The sequence below is a fragment of the Protopterus annectens genome, chromosome 1.part2 (genome assembly GCF_019279795.1).
Source record: "Protopterus annectens isolate FY-2018-M chromosome 1.part2, PAN1.0, whole genome shotgun sequence".
NCBI classification, from domain to species: Eukaryota; Metazoa; Chordata; order Ceratodontiformes; family Protopteridae; genus Protopterus; species Protopterus annectens.
The window spans coordinates 517,174,782-517,195,155 of record NC_056727.1 but is presented as its reverse complement, the minus strand read 5'-3'; positions in this window follow the sequence as shown (position 1 = coordinate 517,195,155).

Genomic DNA, 20,374 nt, shown 5'->3' with positions numbered 1-20,374 from the left:
GGTCAAGAAGCCATACAAACTGTGAACTGGGCATGCTCACACACTTAGGCCATGTCACAGTTCAGCAGTTGCACACACATATCTGACATTTCTATGTGTTAACACAGGAACCTCCCACAATACAGACATCTGCCCAGTGCACACAGCGAAGTTACAACAGAGACATAAGTAAAGTACTGGATCCCACTCATATGCAAACATCTCCCACAGTACACATGTTCTTTATAGAGATAGGGAAGACTATGGCAATAAAGACCCACAAACAGTATATGAGCAACAGATACGTGCATCTGACAGGTAAACTTATGGCCGTAGAGTGCAATACCTGACTGTTGTCCCTAGGGAATACAGAAGGCTATCCACAGTGTATTTGGCATCTGCCTCCACAGTACAGTAGGCCACTGTGCCTGTGCAAAGTTAATGCATAGATATGCTCATCCCCCTTACTGATGGATAGTAACAGATGTACATACCTCTTCATCCATATTGATGTCAGCACACTATACATATGTCAGGAGCAGAAATTACACCCAGTAATGTTAATAGCGTGCTCTGCTACTGCGTTTCTAACAAGTGTCATAACATAGTTAGGTAGTGGGTTTGAATCCTGCAAGTGCCCAGTGTAACTATGTATGGGGGAGTAGTGTGTGCAATTCCATGTGTATGAGAAATGTCCCTTTTGGCAACTATTACTACACAAAACATGCTGCATATTCCACTGTCTAAACACTGATGATGTCAGCACCCTATAAGTACAGCAGGAGAAAGCAATCCCCCCAGTAATGCAAATAGCGTGCTCTGCTAATGCGTCTCTCACTAGTGTCATAACATAGTTTGGTAGGGGTTTGAATCCTGCAAGTGCCCAGTGTGTGTGTGACTGTGTATGGGGGAGTAGTGTGTGCAATTCCATGTGTATGAAAAATGTCCCTTTTGGCAACTATTACTACACAAAACATGCTGCATATTCCACTGTCTAAACACTGATGATGTCAGCACCCTGTAAGTACAGCAGGAGAAATCAGTCCCCCCAGTAATGCAAATAGCGTGCTCTGCTAATGCGTCTCTCACTAGTGATCTAACATAGTTAGCTAGGGGATTGTATCCTACACATGCCATGTGTAATTTTGTCACACAGTTTGTCCATGTGTGTGGGGTGGTGTTCCCAATATTGCACGGCATACATTATATCAGTAATGTCAATACACACATGATGTATGTGTGTGCCACCTACACATATGTACCTGTGAACTGCAAGAGTTCCCATGTCTGAAGCCTGCCTCATGTGAATACATGGAATATGCAACAGACAACTGTATGACTGGGATGTTCTGTGCAGGGGCCGCATGTGGTATGTGACTATACAGTGTGGGTTGTAGATGGTGTCATCCCACCAGTGAGGGATACATGATTGGTCTGGAGCATATAGTCCACATGTTGTTGATGAACAGGTGCAGCATGTTATCACCACTTGTGGGAGTGGTAACAAGTTGTTCCATAGCAATGCAGGGAATGAATGATAAGACACCTTCAGATAGGGTCTTGCAGCTAGAATAATGCTCGCACTGTATGTTTGGGTAGTTGCAGTACAACCATATAATGGTGTGTGTAGAGACCGTCATATTCCCAGTGTTGTCAGGAAGGCCAAGTGGGTTTCCTGGGTATGGGAGTGTGGTGTGTGCCAGGCTATGAACCTGAAGGCAGTCTAACCCTCTGTGTGTTGCACATGGAGAGGCTCTGATACTTTGTGCAGTGCCACCAACCTGGGGGTGTGTGTATCTGAGGTGCCTTTGGATACATCCCCCCTGTTCTGTTTTGGTGCATGTGTAGGGTATGACAAGCATGGTATCAGGAATGACCTGGCACTGATGGTGTGCACCTGAGATCCTTGTACCAGGAGTCTGTTACTGCACGGATATTGCTGTACTCCATGCTAAGGACAGTTTCCACTGCATTCATCTTGAGGTTTACACTGCTGCAGTTGAGTAGCATTGCTATTAGTGTCCCATCCTGTGTGATACCTGTGTAGGTGGCTATGTAATGTCAGTCTTGCATACAAAGGCAGTATGTGTGTAGCAACAGCCTCTGCCAATATACAATGGCCCATGGGTGACAGGTGCAAGCTGTTCCAAGCAAAGCAATGTGGCATGTCCAGCATGTAATCCTACACTGACAGGCATTGGATCCCCTTTGGATGTCACTGAAAGATACGTTAAGTGCAGAAACCGATGATCCTGTCTACATATTGTGGCAGCATTCATGGTGAGGGTGAGATGCTACCCAAAGCCAGGGTCATACCAGCCTGTGCCACAATCTCAGAGAGCCCCTCCATGTCCCCTAACATGTAGTCCAGGGAGGTGCGTCAGAGGTCATACACACTGGCACATTATTGAGTCATACTGCTACATGCCTTGGAGTGACTGCTTTGCTTGTGTTATGTGGTGGATCATAGTGCCCGACAGGCAGCTCAACGTGACTGTCACCTTGTTCAGCCTGGGAGCAGGACTACCGTGTATGTGTCGATAGAGGTACCTCATACAACCGTAACAGGTGTGTTGTCTAGCCGTATAGCCTGACACTGTTTGACACACAGGCTTTGTGAGCTATGTGTTGCATGTGCTCTGCTCTGGCGTAATGTTTGCTTGTGTGTCTGCTTTGCAGGTGTCAGCTGCTCAGGCAGAATGCTATTCTGAGAGCCCAATAATGTATCTGTGTGTGTTTGTGTTTGGATTGTGGCCGTGTCAGGTCTATGGGAGACTGGTACTGTATTCACTGTAGTATCCCACTCCACCTGACAGGGAATGCCAGTGCTGTGTAAACAGAGCTTAGCCCCCAGTTTGGCTATGTGGTTGCATCTCTCACATGTGTTGTACATGTATGGGAAGGGGAGAGGGTGGTCTGTGTACATGAGGCAGCTGTAACATTGCCACATGACTCACAGATTCACCAACTGGACCTGAGAGTAGATCGACAGGTGACCTTTGCACATGCTACCATAGCATTGTGACTCCCATACTAAGTAACGACACATAGGGCCAATGGGGAACAAGGTACTCAAGGTGACTATGTGAGGGTATAGTGCTCCTGAATTGTCAGTGCTGGCATATGTGAATGCTGTCTTGAGCAAATGTGAGGTAAGTCATATGCAATGTGTTACAGGCAAGCTACATGCAAACAGGACAAACAGTGACGGTCTGTCAAGTGACACATGGACATCAGTACAGTAAGCAACACAGATGTCACTAGGGATCCAGAGAGGCACTGTATATCTGCACTGCAGGTGGAATCAGTGTTTCAGGAACATAACAGGCAAACATGCATACAAACAAAGCTACAGTCAGCAGGCCTGTATGTAGACTATGCTACAACAAATAAGGTGTACGACTTCCAGTATGTAACAGTGCATATATGCAGGCACTCTAAGCCAGTAACCAGACATTCCCAGGTCAGATGGGCTGGGTCTAGCCACAACCCCCACAAGTGTATAGACCACGTACCTTCGTAATGTTGAATAACTGGCCTGATACCCAAGTGCTCATACCTGTAATAATACACATGTCAAATAACAGACACTGAGCCCTCACTCAGCAGTTCCAGATGTAGTATGATGTATGCTACCTGTCCTGGCACCACAGTATCCTTGACATGTATGGACACTATCCCTCCTGTCATAGTTAGTTCTGTGTTTTGGTGCTGTTATGCATGGTATGAGGTGTGACCTTGTAGTGCTAGTGTGCTCTTGTGAGCCCTGAACCTGTTGTGTAGTACTGCACAGATATCATCATCCAGAAACATCTGCATTGCAGAGTCAAGTGTGGACAGCATGCAACTCACAGTTGACATGGCCATCATTGAGTCTCAATATGTACATTGTTGTATCCCCTGTGCTACCTATGTAGGTGGCCATCCCTTCACAGCCTCACCACCAGTATGCAAAGATTAGCAGACAGAACACTGTGGTAATTAGTATGGGTGTACAAAACAATACAATGACATTCATACCGTAACTGCATCAGGCATGCTGGTATATACCCACAATGCTATAATTACACTGTACTGTTGTCAACATCATACTATTACAATACATCTATGTAGTCACCCTGTGCATCAGCACCATGTTAACCTGTTCCTGCACCGATGTTACAGATTGCAGGAGGTGGCACAGTTTCATCATATGCACAGGGTGTGTACCTGGCATGCCTGAGTCTGCCACTGATACAACCAATTGACATGTCTATGTGTGTGTGTTGGTGAGGGACAGCAGTACAAGATGGGGCAATGTTGATGCAGTGTGTGCGTGTATGTGGTAGCCCTAGGTGTTATCACTTTGCATGTGTGTATGAATGCACACAGTCCCACCTCATGGCTGCCATATACAGGTGTTTGTGGACAGTCACAGACTGTACCTGCCAGGATATACAGATCAATGTCTGTGGCCACGGACACAGTACCTGTGCCTGGCAGGGGTGCTACGGACCGTATCAGGTACCAAGCCAGACTGGGTACTGTCATCAGAAGCAGGTGTTCGTTGACTGGAGACAGGTCCCTGTTGGGACTGTCCGGCGCCACGTGCACATGGTCTCCTGGGGCGGTCCAATGACAGCACAGACCCAGCATTGCTGGGGCTGCTGTTGGCACTATGTGAGCGGCCGCAGCCCTGTTGTCATCCGCGACGGCTGCCAGTTGCTGCTGTTGCTGGCATACGGCCACGTCGACGCCTCAACCATCCACCATTTCCCTGGCTCATGGACATATAGTTGTGGAACAGATCTAATGTGTCCCCCCAACGTCTGCCAATGACCTCGGTGAAGTTGCGGATGGCAGCCGCAACATCACGCATACTGTCACTCATGGCTGTGCGACATGCTCTCAGCTCCCTTAGACCCTGTCTGGTGTACCATTCCATATGTGACTGCACCTGCATTACAGCCCGAAACATAGCTGGGGTTGAAAGACCTCTGTGGGCACATCTGACAGGGGCGGTACGCCCACGGATGCTCCCATGAGAACCCATGGACGTCTGCCTGTGTGGTACCGTGTCAGGGCCCTGGCCATGGCTGCAGTGTGGGGATGCATGTGCCACCGGTACCACATTACCCTGGTCAATGCCCACTGTATCCTGTCCATCACCTAGGGACATTGGTGACAAAGGATGTATTGGCAGGATGACTGTGCACATTGATGGGGTCGACAGCTGTGTAGTGTCAATTGGCTGACCAATGACGGACCCTGGCACACCTACCTGTGCCATTACACAGGTATCACCATCACTATCCACAGCAGCTGATTCAGGTTACCTGCTGCATGACACCAGTAGTAAGACAGGAAACACAGTTTACAATGTGTACACAATGCCACCACTGATGCACACATGCACACATGGGCACATGCACACATGCACACTTTCACACATGCACACATGCGCACATGGGCACATGCACACATGGGCACATGCACACATGCACACATGGACATATGCACACATGCACACATGCACACATGGGCACATGCACACATGCACACATGCACACACCTCAGTATATGAGATATCAACCCACAGACACAAACACACCTGCAATCAAACACATAGCACTACTGCTTCAGCCTATTATTACTATTAGTATACAGATTAGTGAAGGTAATGGTATTACACACTCACCAGCATGGATAGGCTGCCTTGCTGTTACACCAGAGGGGGCCTGCGTAAAAGAGACATTTATCATCAGTGGGCACAACTGTGTCATTGATACTGTGGGCATGATACAGTTCAGTAGTGCAACAGTTAGCTTCCACAGGTGTACTGCAGATAATGAGGTTATCACTAATGCACAATAATTACCAAGATAACAGCTACAAATTGAGGACACACCCCACACATGCATAACCTAACAGTGTACAGAATGGTCACTATACATATGACATGTTACCTACACGCTCTGTGTCTGCTGCTGTGTGGCTCCAGCCTCCATCATTACACATGTATGTTGTTGTTGTTGCTGCTGTGCTGGAGCCACAACACTCAGGAGTAGTCCCTCCAGTCTGGTGAGGGGGGGATGTCTAACCACCCCACCACCTGTGGCAAGCTGCTGCCTGTGGATATCCGACGCACGCTGATGGACATTTCTAATTAAATCACTGCAGTGATGGCGTACCTGCTCATATGTCCGGTTATGTGTGCCTATGTCATTTACCCGACGGACCAGGTCTTGCCACAGTGTAGCCCTCTCCTGCTGGTTCTGGCTGGTGCGGGAAAAGAGTACAGTGAAATCCCGCACCAGGCTCTGGTGTATCTCCTCCTCCTCTGCAGCGGAGTAGACTGGGTTCCGCTGGTAAACCATGGCCCTGAAAAGGAGAAGGGAAATATGTCAGCAATATCTGTCAGCAGACTATAGCACACATAATATACATTATACTTGACTGCAGTGATATAACATAGGCACCATATGTCTGTCTATTGGGGGATACATATGTACATGACCAGATATCAGTGCTCATCCGACAACTGTGCAACAGTAATGCAAATAGCGCCTGCTAATGCATTTCTAACAAGTGTCATAACATAGTTAGGTAGGGGTTTGAATCCTGCGAGAGCCCAGTGTGACCGTGTATGGGGGAGGTGTGATTCCATGTGTATGAGAAATGTCCCTTTTGGCAACTACTACTACACAAAAACATGCTGCATATTCCACTGTCTAAACATTGATGATGTCAGCACCCTATAAGTACAGCAGGAGAAAGCAATCCCCCAATAATGCAAATAGCGAGCTCTGCTAATGCGTCTCTCACTAGTGTCAAAACATAGTTAGGTAGGGGTTTGAATCCTGCAAATGCCCCGTGTGTGTGTGACTGTGTATGGGGGAGTAGTGTGTGCAATTCCATGTGTATGAAAAATGTCCCTTTTGGCAACTATTACTACACAAAACATGCTGTACATTCCACTGTCTAAACACTGATGATGTCAGCACACTATAAGTACAGCAGGAGAAAACAACTTCCCCCCAGTAATGCAAATAGCGTGCTCTGCTAATGCGTCTCTCACTAGTGATCTAACATAGTGAGGTAGGGGTTTGTATCCTACACATGCCATGTGTAATTTTGTCACACAGTTTGTCCATCTGTGCGGGGTGGTGTTCCCAATATTGCACGACATACATTATATCAGTAATGTCAATGCACACATGATGTATGTGTGTGCCACCTACACATATGTACCTGTGAACTGCAAGAGCTCCCATGTCCGAAGCCTGCCTCATGTGAATACATGGAATATGCAACAGACAACTGTATGACTGGGATGTTCTGTGCAGGGGCTGCATGTGGTATGTGACTATACAGTGTGGGTTGTAGATGGTGTCATCCCACCAGCGAGGGATACATGATTGGTCTGGAGCATATAATCCACATGTTGGTGATGAACAGGTGTAGCATGTTGTCACCACTTGTGGGAGTGGTAACAAGTTGTTCCATAGCAATGCAGGGAATGAATGATAAGACACCTTCAGATAGGGTCTTGCAGCTAGAATAATGCCTCCGCACTGTATGTTTGGGTAGTTGCAGTACAACCATATAATGGTGTGTGTAGAGTCCGTCATATTCCCAGTGTTGTCAGGAAGGCCAAGTTGGTTTCCTGGGTTTGGGAGTGGTGTGTGCCAGGCTATGAACCTGAAGGCAGTCTAACCCACTGTGCATTGCACATGGAGAGGCTCTGATGCTTTGTGCAGTGCCACCAATCTGGGGGTGTGTGTATCTGAGGTGCCTTTGGATACATCCCCTTGTTCTGTTTTGGTGCATGTGTAGGGGATGACAAGCATGGTATCAGGAATGACCTGGCACTGATGGTGTGCACCTGGGAGCCTTGTACCAGGAGTCTGTTACTGCACGGATATTGCTGTACCCCATGCTAAGGACAGTTTCCACTGCATGCATCTTGAGGTTTACACTGCTGCTGCTGAGTAGCATTGCTATTAGTGTCCCATCCCATGTGATACCTGTGTAGGTGGCTATGTAATGTCAGCCTTGCATACAAAGGCAGTATGTGTGTAGCAACAGCCTCTGCCAATATACAACGGCCCATGGGTGACAGGTGCAAGCTGTCCCAAGCAAAGCAATGTGACATGTCCAGCATGTAATCCTACACTGACAGGCATTGGATCCCCTTTGGATGTCACTGAAAGATACGTTAAGTGCAGAAACCGATGATCCTGTCTACATATTGTGGCAGCATTCATGGTGAGGGTGAGATGCTACCCAAAGCCAGGGTCATACCAGCCTGTGCCACAACCCCAGAGAGCCCCTCCATGTCCCCTAACATGTAGTCCAGGGAGGTGCATCAGAGGTCATACACACTGGCACATGACTGAGTCATACTGCTACATGCCTTGGAGTGACTGCTTTGCTTGTGTTATGTGGTGGATCATAGTGCCCGACGGGCAGCTCAGCGTGACCGTCAGTTTGTTCAGCCTGGGAGCAGGACCACCATGTATGTGTCGATAGAGGTACCTCATATAACCGTAGCAGGTGTGTTGTCTAGCCGTATGGCCTGACACTGTTTGACACACAGGCTTTGTGAGCTATGTGTTGCATGTGCTCTGCTCTGGCGTAATGTTTGCTTGTGTGTCTGCTTTGCAGGTGTCAGCTGCTCAGGCAGGATGCTATTCTGAGAGCCCAATAATGTACCTGTGTGTGTTTGTGTTTGGATTGTGGTCATGGCAGGTCTATGGGAGACTGGTACTGTATTCACTGTAGTATCCCACTCCACCTGACAGGGAATGCCAGTGCTGTGTAAACCGAGCTTAGACCCAGTTTGGCTATGTGGTTGCATCTCTCACATGTGTTGTACATGTATGGGAAGGGGAGAGGGTTGTCTGTGTACATGAGGCAGCTGTAACATTGCCACATGACTCACAGATTCACCAACTGACCTGAGAGTAGATCGACAGGTGACCTTTGCACAAGCTACCATAGCATTGTGACTCCCATACTAAGTAACTATACATAGGGCCAATGGGGAACAAGGTACCAAGGTGACTATGTGAGGGTATAGTGTTCTGAATTGTCAGTGCTGGCATATGTGAATGCTGTCTTGAGCAAATGTGAGGTAAGTCATATGCAATGTGTTACAGGCAAGCTACATGCAAACAGGACAAACAATGACGTTCTGTCAAGTGACACATGGACATCAGTACAGTAAGCAACACAGATGTCACTAGGGATCCACAGAGGCACTGTATATCTGCACTGCAGGTGGAATCAGTGTTTCAGGAACATAACAGGCAAACATGCATACAAACAAAGCTACAGTCAGCAGGCCTGTATGTAGACTATGCTACAACAAACAAGGTGTATGACTTCCAGTATGTAACAGTGCATATATGCAGGCACTCTAAGCCAGTAACCAGACATTCCCTGGTCAGACGGGCTGGGTCTAGCCGCAACCCCCACAAGTGTATAGACCACGTACCTTCATAATGTTAAATAACTGGCCTGATACCCAAGTGCTCATACCTGTAATAATACACATGTCAAATAACAGACACTGAGTCCTCACTCAGCAGTTCCAGATGTAGTATGATGTATGCTACCTGTCCTGGCACCACAGTATCTTTGACATGTATGGACACTCTCCCTCCTGTCATAGTTAGTTCTGTGTTTTAGTGCTGTTATGCATGGTATGAGGTGTGACCTTGTAGTGCTAGTGTGCTCTTGTGAGCCCTGAACCTGTTGTGTAGTACTGCACAGATATCAACATCCTGAAACATCTGCATTGCAGAGTCAAGTGTGGACAGCATGCAACTCGCAGCTGACATGGCCATCATTGAGTATCAATATGTACATTGTTGTATCCCCTGTGCTACCTATGTAGGTGGCCATCCCTTCACAGCCTCACCACCAGTATGCAAAGATGTGCAGACATAACACTGTGGTAATTAGTATGGGTGTACAAAACAATACAATGACATTCATACTGTAACTGCATCAGGCATGCTGGTATATACCCACAATGCTATAATTACACTGTACTGTTGTCAACATCATACTATTACAATATGTCTATGTAGTCACCCTGTGCATCAGCACCATGTTAACCTGTTCCTGCACCGATGTTACAGATTGCAGGAGGTGGCACAGTTTCATCATATGCACAGGGTGTGTACCTGGTATGCCTGAGTTTGCCACTGATACAACCAATTGACATGTCTATGTGTGTGTGTTGGTGAGGGACAGCAGTACAAGATGGGTCAATGTTGATGCAGTGTGTGCATGTATGCGGTAGCCCTAGGTGTTATCACTTTGCATGTGTGTATGAATGCACACAGTCCCACCTCATGGCTGCCATATACAGGTGTTTGTGGACAGCCACAGACTGTACCTTCCAGGACATACAGATCACTGTCTGTGGCCACGGACACAGTACCTGTGCCTGGCAGGGGTGCTACGGACCGTATCAGGTACCAAGCCAGACTGGGTACTGTCATCAGAAGCAGGTGTTCGTTGATTGGAGACAGGTCCCTCTTGGGACTGTCCAGTGCCACGTGCACGTGGTCTCCTGGGGCGGTCCGATGACAGCACAGACCCAGCATTGCTGGGGATGCTGCTGGCACTATGTGAGCGGCTGCAGCCCTGTTGTCATCCGCAATGGCTGCCAGCTGCTGCTGTTGCTGGCATACGGCCACGTCGACACCTCAACCATCCACCATTGCCCTGGCTCATGGACATATAGTTGTGGAACAGATCTAATGTGTCCCCCCAACGTCTGTCAATGACCTCGGTGAAGTTGCAGATGGCAGCCGCAACATCATGCATACTGTCACTCATGGCTGTGCAACATGCTCTCAGCTCCCTCAGACCCTGTCTGGTGTACCATTCCATACATGTCTGTGCCTGCATTACAGCCCGAAACATAGCTGGGGTTGAAAGATCTCTGTGGGCACATCTGACAGGGACGGTACGCCCACGGATGCTCCCACGAGAACCCATGGACGTCTGCCTGTGTGGTACCGTGTCAGGGCCCTGGCCATGGCTGCAGTGTGGGGATGCATGTGCCACCAGTACCACATTACCCTGGTCAATGCCCACTGTATCCTGTCCATCACCTAGGGACATTGTTGACAAAGGATGTATTGGCAGGATGACTGTGCGCATTGATGGGGTCGACAGCTGTGTAGTGTCAATTGGCTGACCAATGACGGACCCTGGCACACCTACCTGTGCCATTACACAGGTATCATCATCACTATCCACAGCAGCTGATTCAGGTTCCCTGCTGCATGACACCAGAGCAGCACCAGAACCTGTGGTAGTAAGACAGGAAACACAGTTTACAATGTGTACACAATGCCACCACTGATGCACACATGCACACATGGGCACATGCACACATGCACACATGCACACTTGCACACATGGGCACATGCACATATGCACACATGCACACATGGGAACATGCACACATGCACACATGCAAACATGCACACGGGGCACATGCACACATGCGCACATGCACACATGGGCACATGGGCACATGCACACATGGACACATGCACACATGCACACATCCACACATGCACACATGGGCACATGCACACATGCACACACCTCAGTATATGAGATATTAACCCACAGACACAAACACACCTGCAATCAAACACATAGCACTACTGCTTCAGCCTATTATTACTATTAGTATACAGATTAGTGAAGGTAATGGTATTACACACTCACCAGCATGGATAGGCTGCCTTGCTGTTACACCAGAGGGACCTGCGTAAAAGAGACATTTATCATCAGTGGGCACAACTGTGCCATTGATACTGTGGGCATGATACAGTTCAGTAGTGCAACAGTTAGCTTCCACAGCAACCCACACATGCATAACCTAACAGTGTACAGAATGGTCACTATACATATGGCATGTTACCTACACGCTCTGTGTCTGCTGCTGTGTGGCTCCAGCCTCCATCATTACACATGTATGCTGTTGTTGTTGCTGCTGTACTGGAGCCACAACACTCAGGAGTAGTCCCTCCAGTCTGGTGAGGGGGGGATGTCTAACCACCCCTCCACCTGTGGCAAGCTGCTGCCTGTGGATATCCGACGCACGCTGATGGACATTTCTAATTAAATCACTGCAGTGATGGCGTACCTGCTCATATGTCCGGTTATGTGTGCCTATGTCATTTACCCGACAGACCAGGTCTTGCCACAGTGCAGCCCTCTCCTGCTGGTTCTGGCTGGTGCGGGAAAAGAGTACAGCGAAATCCCGCACCAGGCTCTGGTGTATCTCCTCCTCCTCTGCAGCGGAGTAGACTGGGTTCCACTGGTGAACCATGGCCCTGAAAAGGAGAAGGGAAATATGTCAGCAATATCTGTCAGCAGACTATAGCACACATAATATACATTATACTTGACTGCAGTGATATAATTTAGGCACCATATATAGCATCTGTCTGTCTATTGGGGGATGCACATGTACATGACCAGATATCAATGCTCATCCGACAACTGTGCAACAGTACCTGGCACACTCCATACAACAGACTAGTATACTGCAGCAGTCAACGCACTGTTTCAGGTACAATACACAACCTCACACTGGGGGTTTGAATCAAGGTACTGTATGGGGAACATTATCAGCCTATGCACTGCACACAATGCATGTTACATATTTTACTGGTAATGCACATTACTCTTACTTGCCATAACCCTACCTACACCACAGTGACATACAGGGTGACACAGCACAACATATGGCAATGTAGTATGTGTTGATCGCAATACCCCACACACCTGTCTCTGGCCTCACACCAAGGACACACACTACCATGACAGACAGACAGTCATGGTGAGCAATCACACCAGTACGCAACATGCACCCAGTCACTAGCACACTCATTCCACCTCACATATTCCATTTGCAATGTGTTAATGGGTGTGCATTGTGCCCTAGGTAGGTAGTGTGCTGTTGGCCCTGGGCCTACAGCAGCATACTGTTATGCTACCCTGCCCCTTGTGACACGTGTTATGATCGTACCTGCTCCTTACAAACAGTTAAACAGGGTGACTCATATGGCATATTACCTATCAGCATAACATTCAGCAGGGGTATGTCTGACATCTACTCATGGGGAGCCTTGTTTCTTAATTCTGTGTGGTCTACTACAGGGTATGTCATATCTGCAGGTAGGGTCCTGTACCTCCACCATGTGCTGTATACTGCAGTGACAAGGACGGCAGACATAGGTAATTTGTGTTGTGGATGTTGGATATGTTACCATGGTTGGGAGACAACTGTCATGGATGTGACCGAACTATGTATATCCAGCAGTGGTAACCTCTATGTAGGTAGTCTGTGTGCGCTCTGTGGTGTTTGAGTGCATTGATACAGTTACTTGCATATGTCTATGTCCTTCACCATATCTGTAGCTGTCATGGGAGGTACATACCGTGTAGGACATTGTGGGGTGTAGAGGGGTACAGTGACCTACATGTCCATAGCTGACACACCATGTCCGCTGACACATTCCATGTACAGGTATTACAGGACTAGTGTGCCACTGTGTATATCGATGTGGAGCCTATTGTACACTTGTTGACCCTGTTCCCCCCTGACACATGCAGTGGTGGGCAGGCATGTACATATGTGGTGGTTACTGGTGTCAGTGTTTTGAATGGGGTATGGTACTCCAGTATCCACACTGGTGTTCACTCCATGCCTGTGACACCAGGCACCTGTAGCAAGACATCTGCACACATGTGCCTCACACAGTCTATATATATATATATATATATATATATATATATATATATATATATATATATATATATATATATATATATGTATATATATGTACTGATATATTTATATCTGTATATGGATATATATCTGTTTGTATATATGTATATATAATATGTATATATAGATGTAGATATATACATATAGATGTGGGGAGAGAGGGGGAGAGAGTGAAAGAGAGACACAGGGTGAGTGTGAGGGGGTTGGACAGAGAGTGAGAGATAGTCATATACAGACATATCTGTTGTCAGTCAGATCTATCTGTATATGTGTAAGTCTCTACAAATATCTATATATGTATGTGTGTATTACATATATCTGTACGTACATATTCTACCAGTCTCGGTGTCTGTGCAGTAAGTGAGAACCTGGTTCAAGGCTCCTGAGAGCACACCAGCGGTACCAGGCTATACCCCGTATCATGCATTTTGGCCCCAGGACTCGGGACAAAACAAAAAGGGAGGGGGTGTGTCCATATTCATGGAGGACACACACACCTCCAGGTTAGTGGCAACACATGTAGCATCACAGACCATCCAGGTGCAGATAACCATAGGCAAACCTGCTATACAACTGGTAGCATGTTACAGACCACCCTCCCAATCTCAGGGACCACAGTCGGCCTTCCTGTAGACATTGGAGGATATGAATGTCCCACCACACACCATCATATTGGGATAGTGCGACTACCCTAACATACACTGGGTGCATTATTCTACCCCAAACTCCCCAGCCCAAAGGTTCCTGGAATTCACTATGTCAAATGCAATGGAACAGCTAGTCACCTCTCCCACAACAGGAGATAATATACTAGACCTGATTATCACAAACATGGGGACAATGTGCTACACACTGGAAGTATACCCCTCACTAGTCACATCTGACCACAGACTAATCCCCCAGGATATACATATCCCACCTCCCCCACAACACAACAGACTACAGTGGGAAACCTCTCACATACCGACTTTACACGTCTTATAACTGAGTTGGTATCCTTAATGCCCACTGGGCCAGTGTAATCCACTTCCCACTATGCAGACACCCTCACCTATGCTTCTACAGACATCTCCAAGAATGCATGGATCTTGCAATCACAAATGGAACCATAACCCTCTCCACCAAGGGCAGGCGTCCTGTATGGTGGACTCCAGCATTGAACAAATTGTATAACAACAGATGGTAGCTACTGCATGGCAGAGCATACTTCCATAGAGCTACGGCATCTCTCATCAACAGTAGTAGAAAGATAAGATTTGTCGTACAAACATGCAAGGCCAACAATGAGAGGAACATCGCTATGGTCACTACAGATAACCACAAGGCCTTCCTCTGCTATGTTACACACCTGGGTGGGAACCCTCAGTTGTGTTCAAAGTTAGTTCACAGTGACATACGCTACACTGAACACACAGATAATGCCAACAGTCTGGCAGACAGGTTCAGTGCAGGTTTCTCCACTCCCTCACCCACACATGTGGAATTACTTATCCCAGCTGACTGTAACCTCCCTGTCATCTCAGACGTCTGGCTGGGAACCAGCCTCAGCGGAGCTGTAAACACAGCATCAATGGGACCCAACGGTATTTCAGGTTGCATGCTACGTGAACTGCAAGAGGAGCTACACATGCACATTACATGCTATTCAGCCGTAGCCTTACTACAGCATATGTACCTGGACATTGGCATACAGCAACAGTAGTCCCACTCCACACAGGAGGCACCTCTACAGACCCTGGTAACTACCGCCCCATAAGCTTAACCAGCCTGGTCTGCAACACTATGGAAAGGATCATTATGGTACCCATACACAGAGACATTGGGGACTTATACACTTGATCCCACCCAGTTTGGCTTTGTAGAGGGCAGATCCTGCCTTATGAACCTGGTTGACCTTTTCAAATCAGTCACTATAGCCATTGCTGAGGGCATAGCGGTCCATACAGCATACCTGGACTTGCCTACAGCATTCGACACAATACCGCAGTCTGCCATCATAGACATGATCAACAGCTGACATGTAAATCCATATGTCACACGATGGGTTGCAAACCAGCTAACGGATAGAAACCCTATAGTCAACCTCACTGGTGCCATGTCAGACTCAGAGCCAGTCACATGTGGTGTCCCACAGGGCTCTCTCCTGGGACTGCTCATGTTCGGCATATAATTCTCAGATGTGGAAGCAGACATGGGAGGGTAGTGACTGACAATGTTCAAAGATGACTGCATACTAGGCACCATAGGCAATACACCTGCTGACACATACATCCTACTGACAGGCTTCATGGACACCAACATCTGGTGGCGGAGTCATGGCCCTATACTGCATGCCACGTAATGTATACTCATACCCTTTTGGACAGACAAGGTACCTACATATTATCACATAGTCAATAACCCACTGAGTACAGACAAAGTAATCGGAGACCTGGTGACACTGTGCAATGCTGACCTCTCATTTGACACCCACGTTGCCAAAGTGGTTGGATGGACTTCCTACCTTGCCCACCTTATCATGAAGGGATTCACATCCACATCAAAAGGGGTCATTGTACCCCTATACTCCTCCCTTATCAGGCCCATGACTGTGTACTATGCCCCATTTGGTATGTACCTCACCTGGCACTTGCAACAGCTAGGGGGACCCCATGAGTACATCACAAGGAGGATCAAAGGTTTACAACAACTGTCATATGCTGCCAGACTAACGTAATTCATGCTCTATTCCATAGCATACTGCCTATGTAGGGGTGATCTGTGCCTGATGTAGTAGGCCATGTCCAATCTGGTAGTGATGGACATGTTCCACCTCATACAATCCAAATCCATCAGAAGCATGACAGCTATGGATTTAAACCTGAGCACACAAATGAATAGGACATACTGTAGGGACAGATCCATCACTAACAGGCTTCCCATACTGTGGAACAGGATCCCAGTTCATGTTAGGCAGAGACCCTCACTGACACTCTTCATGTGCATTCTTGACAAGTGGATGGGAGATCATAGGTTTACAGCAGGGGTCTTCTCTGTGTCACTACTAGACAGAGGTACAGTACACTAATGCTATTATGTAGGGGGGTCTTCACTGTGTCACTACTATACAGAGGCGCAGGTTTCTAAATCTATTCTATACACTGTCTGCAGATAGCCTAGTACTAAACTATGCCGCTGTGAAACTATATCTGTCTATGTATTTCTACATCCCTCTCTATCTATGTATGCACATATGCATATTATATATATATACATACATATCTCGATATACATACATATACACATGTTATATATATATATATATATATATATATATATATATATATATATATATATATATATATATATATATATATACTCCTTTTTAGTTCCACATATGTATACACACAGTAACGTACTGCTGAACACCCATTACTGCACCACCTACTTGTACATTGCACTGCAACCTACATTGCTATGTGCACATAGCTACCATCACATACATATGTATGTGGAGCCTTCTGTGACAGTTTCAGTATGTCTCCGTCCCTATGCACATCCTCATATACATAGATACAGACCAATAACACATCTGGAATCTTTATTGATACACACACACAGGAAACAAATACATAGTCTTCACATATCTGAGTTTTTAAACTAATTTATTTAAGATATTTTTAATGAGATGTTTTATAATGTTTTATAATAATTTATTAGTAAATTATTCATAAATGTTTATTATATGTATTTTAATTCAAATTATTTATATAAACAAATGATGTGGAATGATCAAGTTTAGCACAAGACACTTTCAGAGAGTAGGCATTAATATTTATGAGATGTAAAGGGAGATTTGTTAGTTTAAACTGAAGGAGATGTATTTCATTGGATTAACAATTAAACAGGTGACTTAGAGATTATTTAAATGGCTTTTTGAGTCAAAAATGGTTGTCTGATGAAGTCCTGTATGTAGGATGAAAACGCATGTATTTATTTTTTCTTGATGAATAAAAGCGTTAATTTCACTGGTGCTCTGTGATTTTGGTGTTGACACTATAGAGGAGAAGACCGTGGTCCAAGGCGTTCTTTTTGTTTGTTTACATCTGGAAGGTTCACAATATGTAGAGTATTATAGTAGTACTTTACATTACCTGTGTTTGTTGCAGCTGTTTGTGTAGGCTTGCAGTTGCTTGGCTTTGTTGTTTCAGGTTTGTTATTTCTTTTTCTTTCTTTCTTTCGTTCTTTCTTTCTTTCTTTCCTTCTTTCTTTCTTTCTTTCTTTCTTTCTTTCTTTCTTTCTTTCTGTCTTTCTTTCTTTTTTTTTTTTTTTGGTTTTCTCTCTCTCTCTCTCCCTCTCTCTCTCTACCTCCAGCGGGTGCAATGACAGTATTGCATGTGTGGACTGGGAGTACAGGATGCTTTTGTAGTTATCTGCACATGTCCATGTGATGGCCTCTGCACCAATTGTTAGCCAGCATTTACTAATTGCATGCAGCCTGTTGTGTAGTGATTGCAGTTCTCACTGTGATTACAGGCCTGTGCTATAAAAAGGTCTGTTAGGTAGGTGTAGCCCTTTCAGATTATCAGGGTGGGGACCATGCTGGTTTGCTGTGGACACTGTTCTGTGAGTGTAAGGGTTGGTATGTCTCTCATATTTCAGGCTGTGTTGTAGACACTGCAATGCATGTTGTTCTGTAAGCTGAGTATTCCTTCCTCCAGTGTCCTGTTCTCCATGTGTATGTAAACTGACTAGTAATACTGTGTATATGGGTGTGTGTGCTTTCCTGTGGGGATTGTGGTGTAACTGGTATATAGCAGTGGCTCTTGCAATCTGTTGATATGGCTTCAATATTTGGCCTTTACATTCACTCCTTGTATGCCTGCTAGGTGTCTTTCCTGTTATGTGTTGCTATGGCTTTCCTATTTTCCATTTACATTCACAGCTTGTAATGCTTGCTAAATCTGTTTGGCCAGCAATTCCCTATGTGTTTGTTGTGGCAGGGTGTTACTGCATGCAGTATGGTCTGGCCATGGTGTGGGCCTTGACACTTACAGGGGTATTTGATCATGCTGCTGAGCAGGCCTCAGATACTCTCCGGTGCATCTTTTATCAGCCTCATGGAATGGTACATAGCAGTGGGTTACTCCAGTGACATATTCTGATACTCTGCAGTTGTGACTGTGGGTTATTTCAAGCATATGTATTAGTACACCATTTGTGCCGTGCAGGTGGTGCATACCTTCAGTCAGTCATAGTTACCATTGCATGTGTAGTTACACCTTTCTGCCTACTGTTAGTACATTTGGCAGGGTGTCAGTGGGGCACAGTTGACATTTCTTTTCACATCAGGGACATCCCTGTAACTCAGTCACAGTTGCTATGTCTGAACTCTTAACTATTCAACTATGGCAGTGCATTATCCTGCTCTGAGTATGTATGTGGCTTGCCAGATGCTACTGTGACATTATTACCTAGTAGCTACCAACTGGCATGACTGTTTCTCAGCACACAGTACTATTTTACAAATCCACTAGATTTGACAGTAAATATACATGACATGCTTTGTGTACTAGACTTGTATATTCCCATTACATTAATTCCTACTATTTTATGATATATTTCTTTCAGCACAATGGTCTTGTATAGCACTCATGGCTTAGTGGTAAGTCATGCAGACTAGTGTTTCCACGGTCCTGGGTTTGAGACTGAGGGAGGTATTTTATTTTGCTGCTGAGAAAACTACAGGCCTTGTCATTCAGAGTGACTAAGGCACTTTTAAGCAGTTGTAAGCGGGTTAGCGCTGGTTTGCGCGGAGGTCATGCATGCGCACTGCCACTTAGCTTCGCTCACACCCGCTTACTACTGCTTAAAAGTGCTTACTCTCGCGCACACCTGCGCTATTTTCTTTGAAAGAAAAGAAAATGGGTAGATAGGAAAGTGGTGAAAAAGGGGTCACAAAGAGGGTAGGACAGTAGGAAAACAAGCTTGGGTTTTGCAGGAGGGATGTAGGAAAGGCCCATAGCTGCCCATTTCTTTGTCAGCAACAGCTGTGCATATGTTTGTAATTTGGTGTGAAATTTGAAACCTTCCACCCCTGAGAGAGGTGTAAGGACAACAATAATACTTGTTGTACAGCCAATTGTAATTGCCAGTTTACATGTCCAGCAGACATGTGTGCAAAATGGGCAGCTATGTATGGGGCGTAATTTTTTTGTGGGTAAAGATTGCCCTTTTTTTTTTTTTTTTTTTTTTCAGGTGAGAGTGGTATGTCAGGTATAGGAAGTCGGTATAGCTGGGGAGGTAGGTTGGGGAGGTTAACAGACAAGACAAACAAGACGCATACAGGGGCAGTGTATGACACATGTGGGGGGGTTACACAATTGACGGGGACGGATGTTTGGATATCTCAAGCCCATGAGCCCACAGATGGCAACAGTGGAACTGAGATCCCCACCCATGGGCAGTTGCCACTGTGCCTTCACTGCCTAGGATGGGGCTGTGCTGGGGGCTGTGTAGGCCGGGCAGCAGGCACACCCATGAGTTGTGCCACCCGTGCCTCAAGCTGGTATAGGGGCCCAAGCACATCGTGCCGGATCTCCCTAC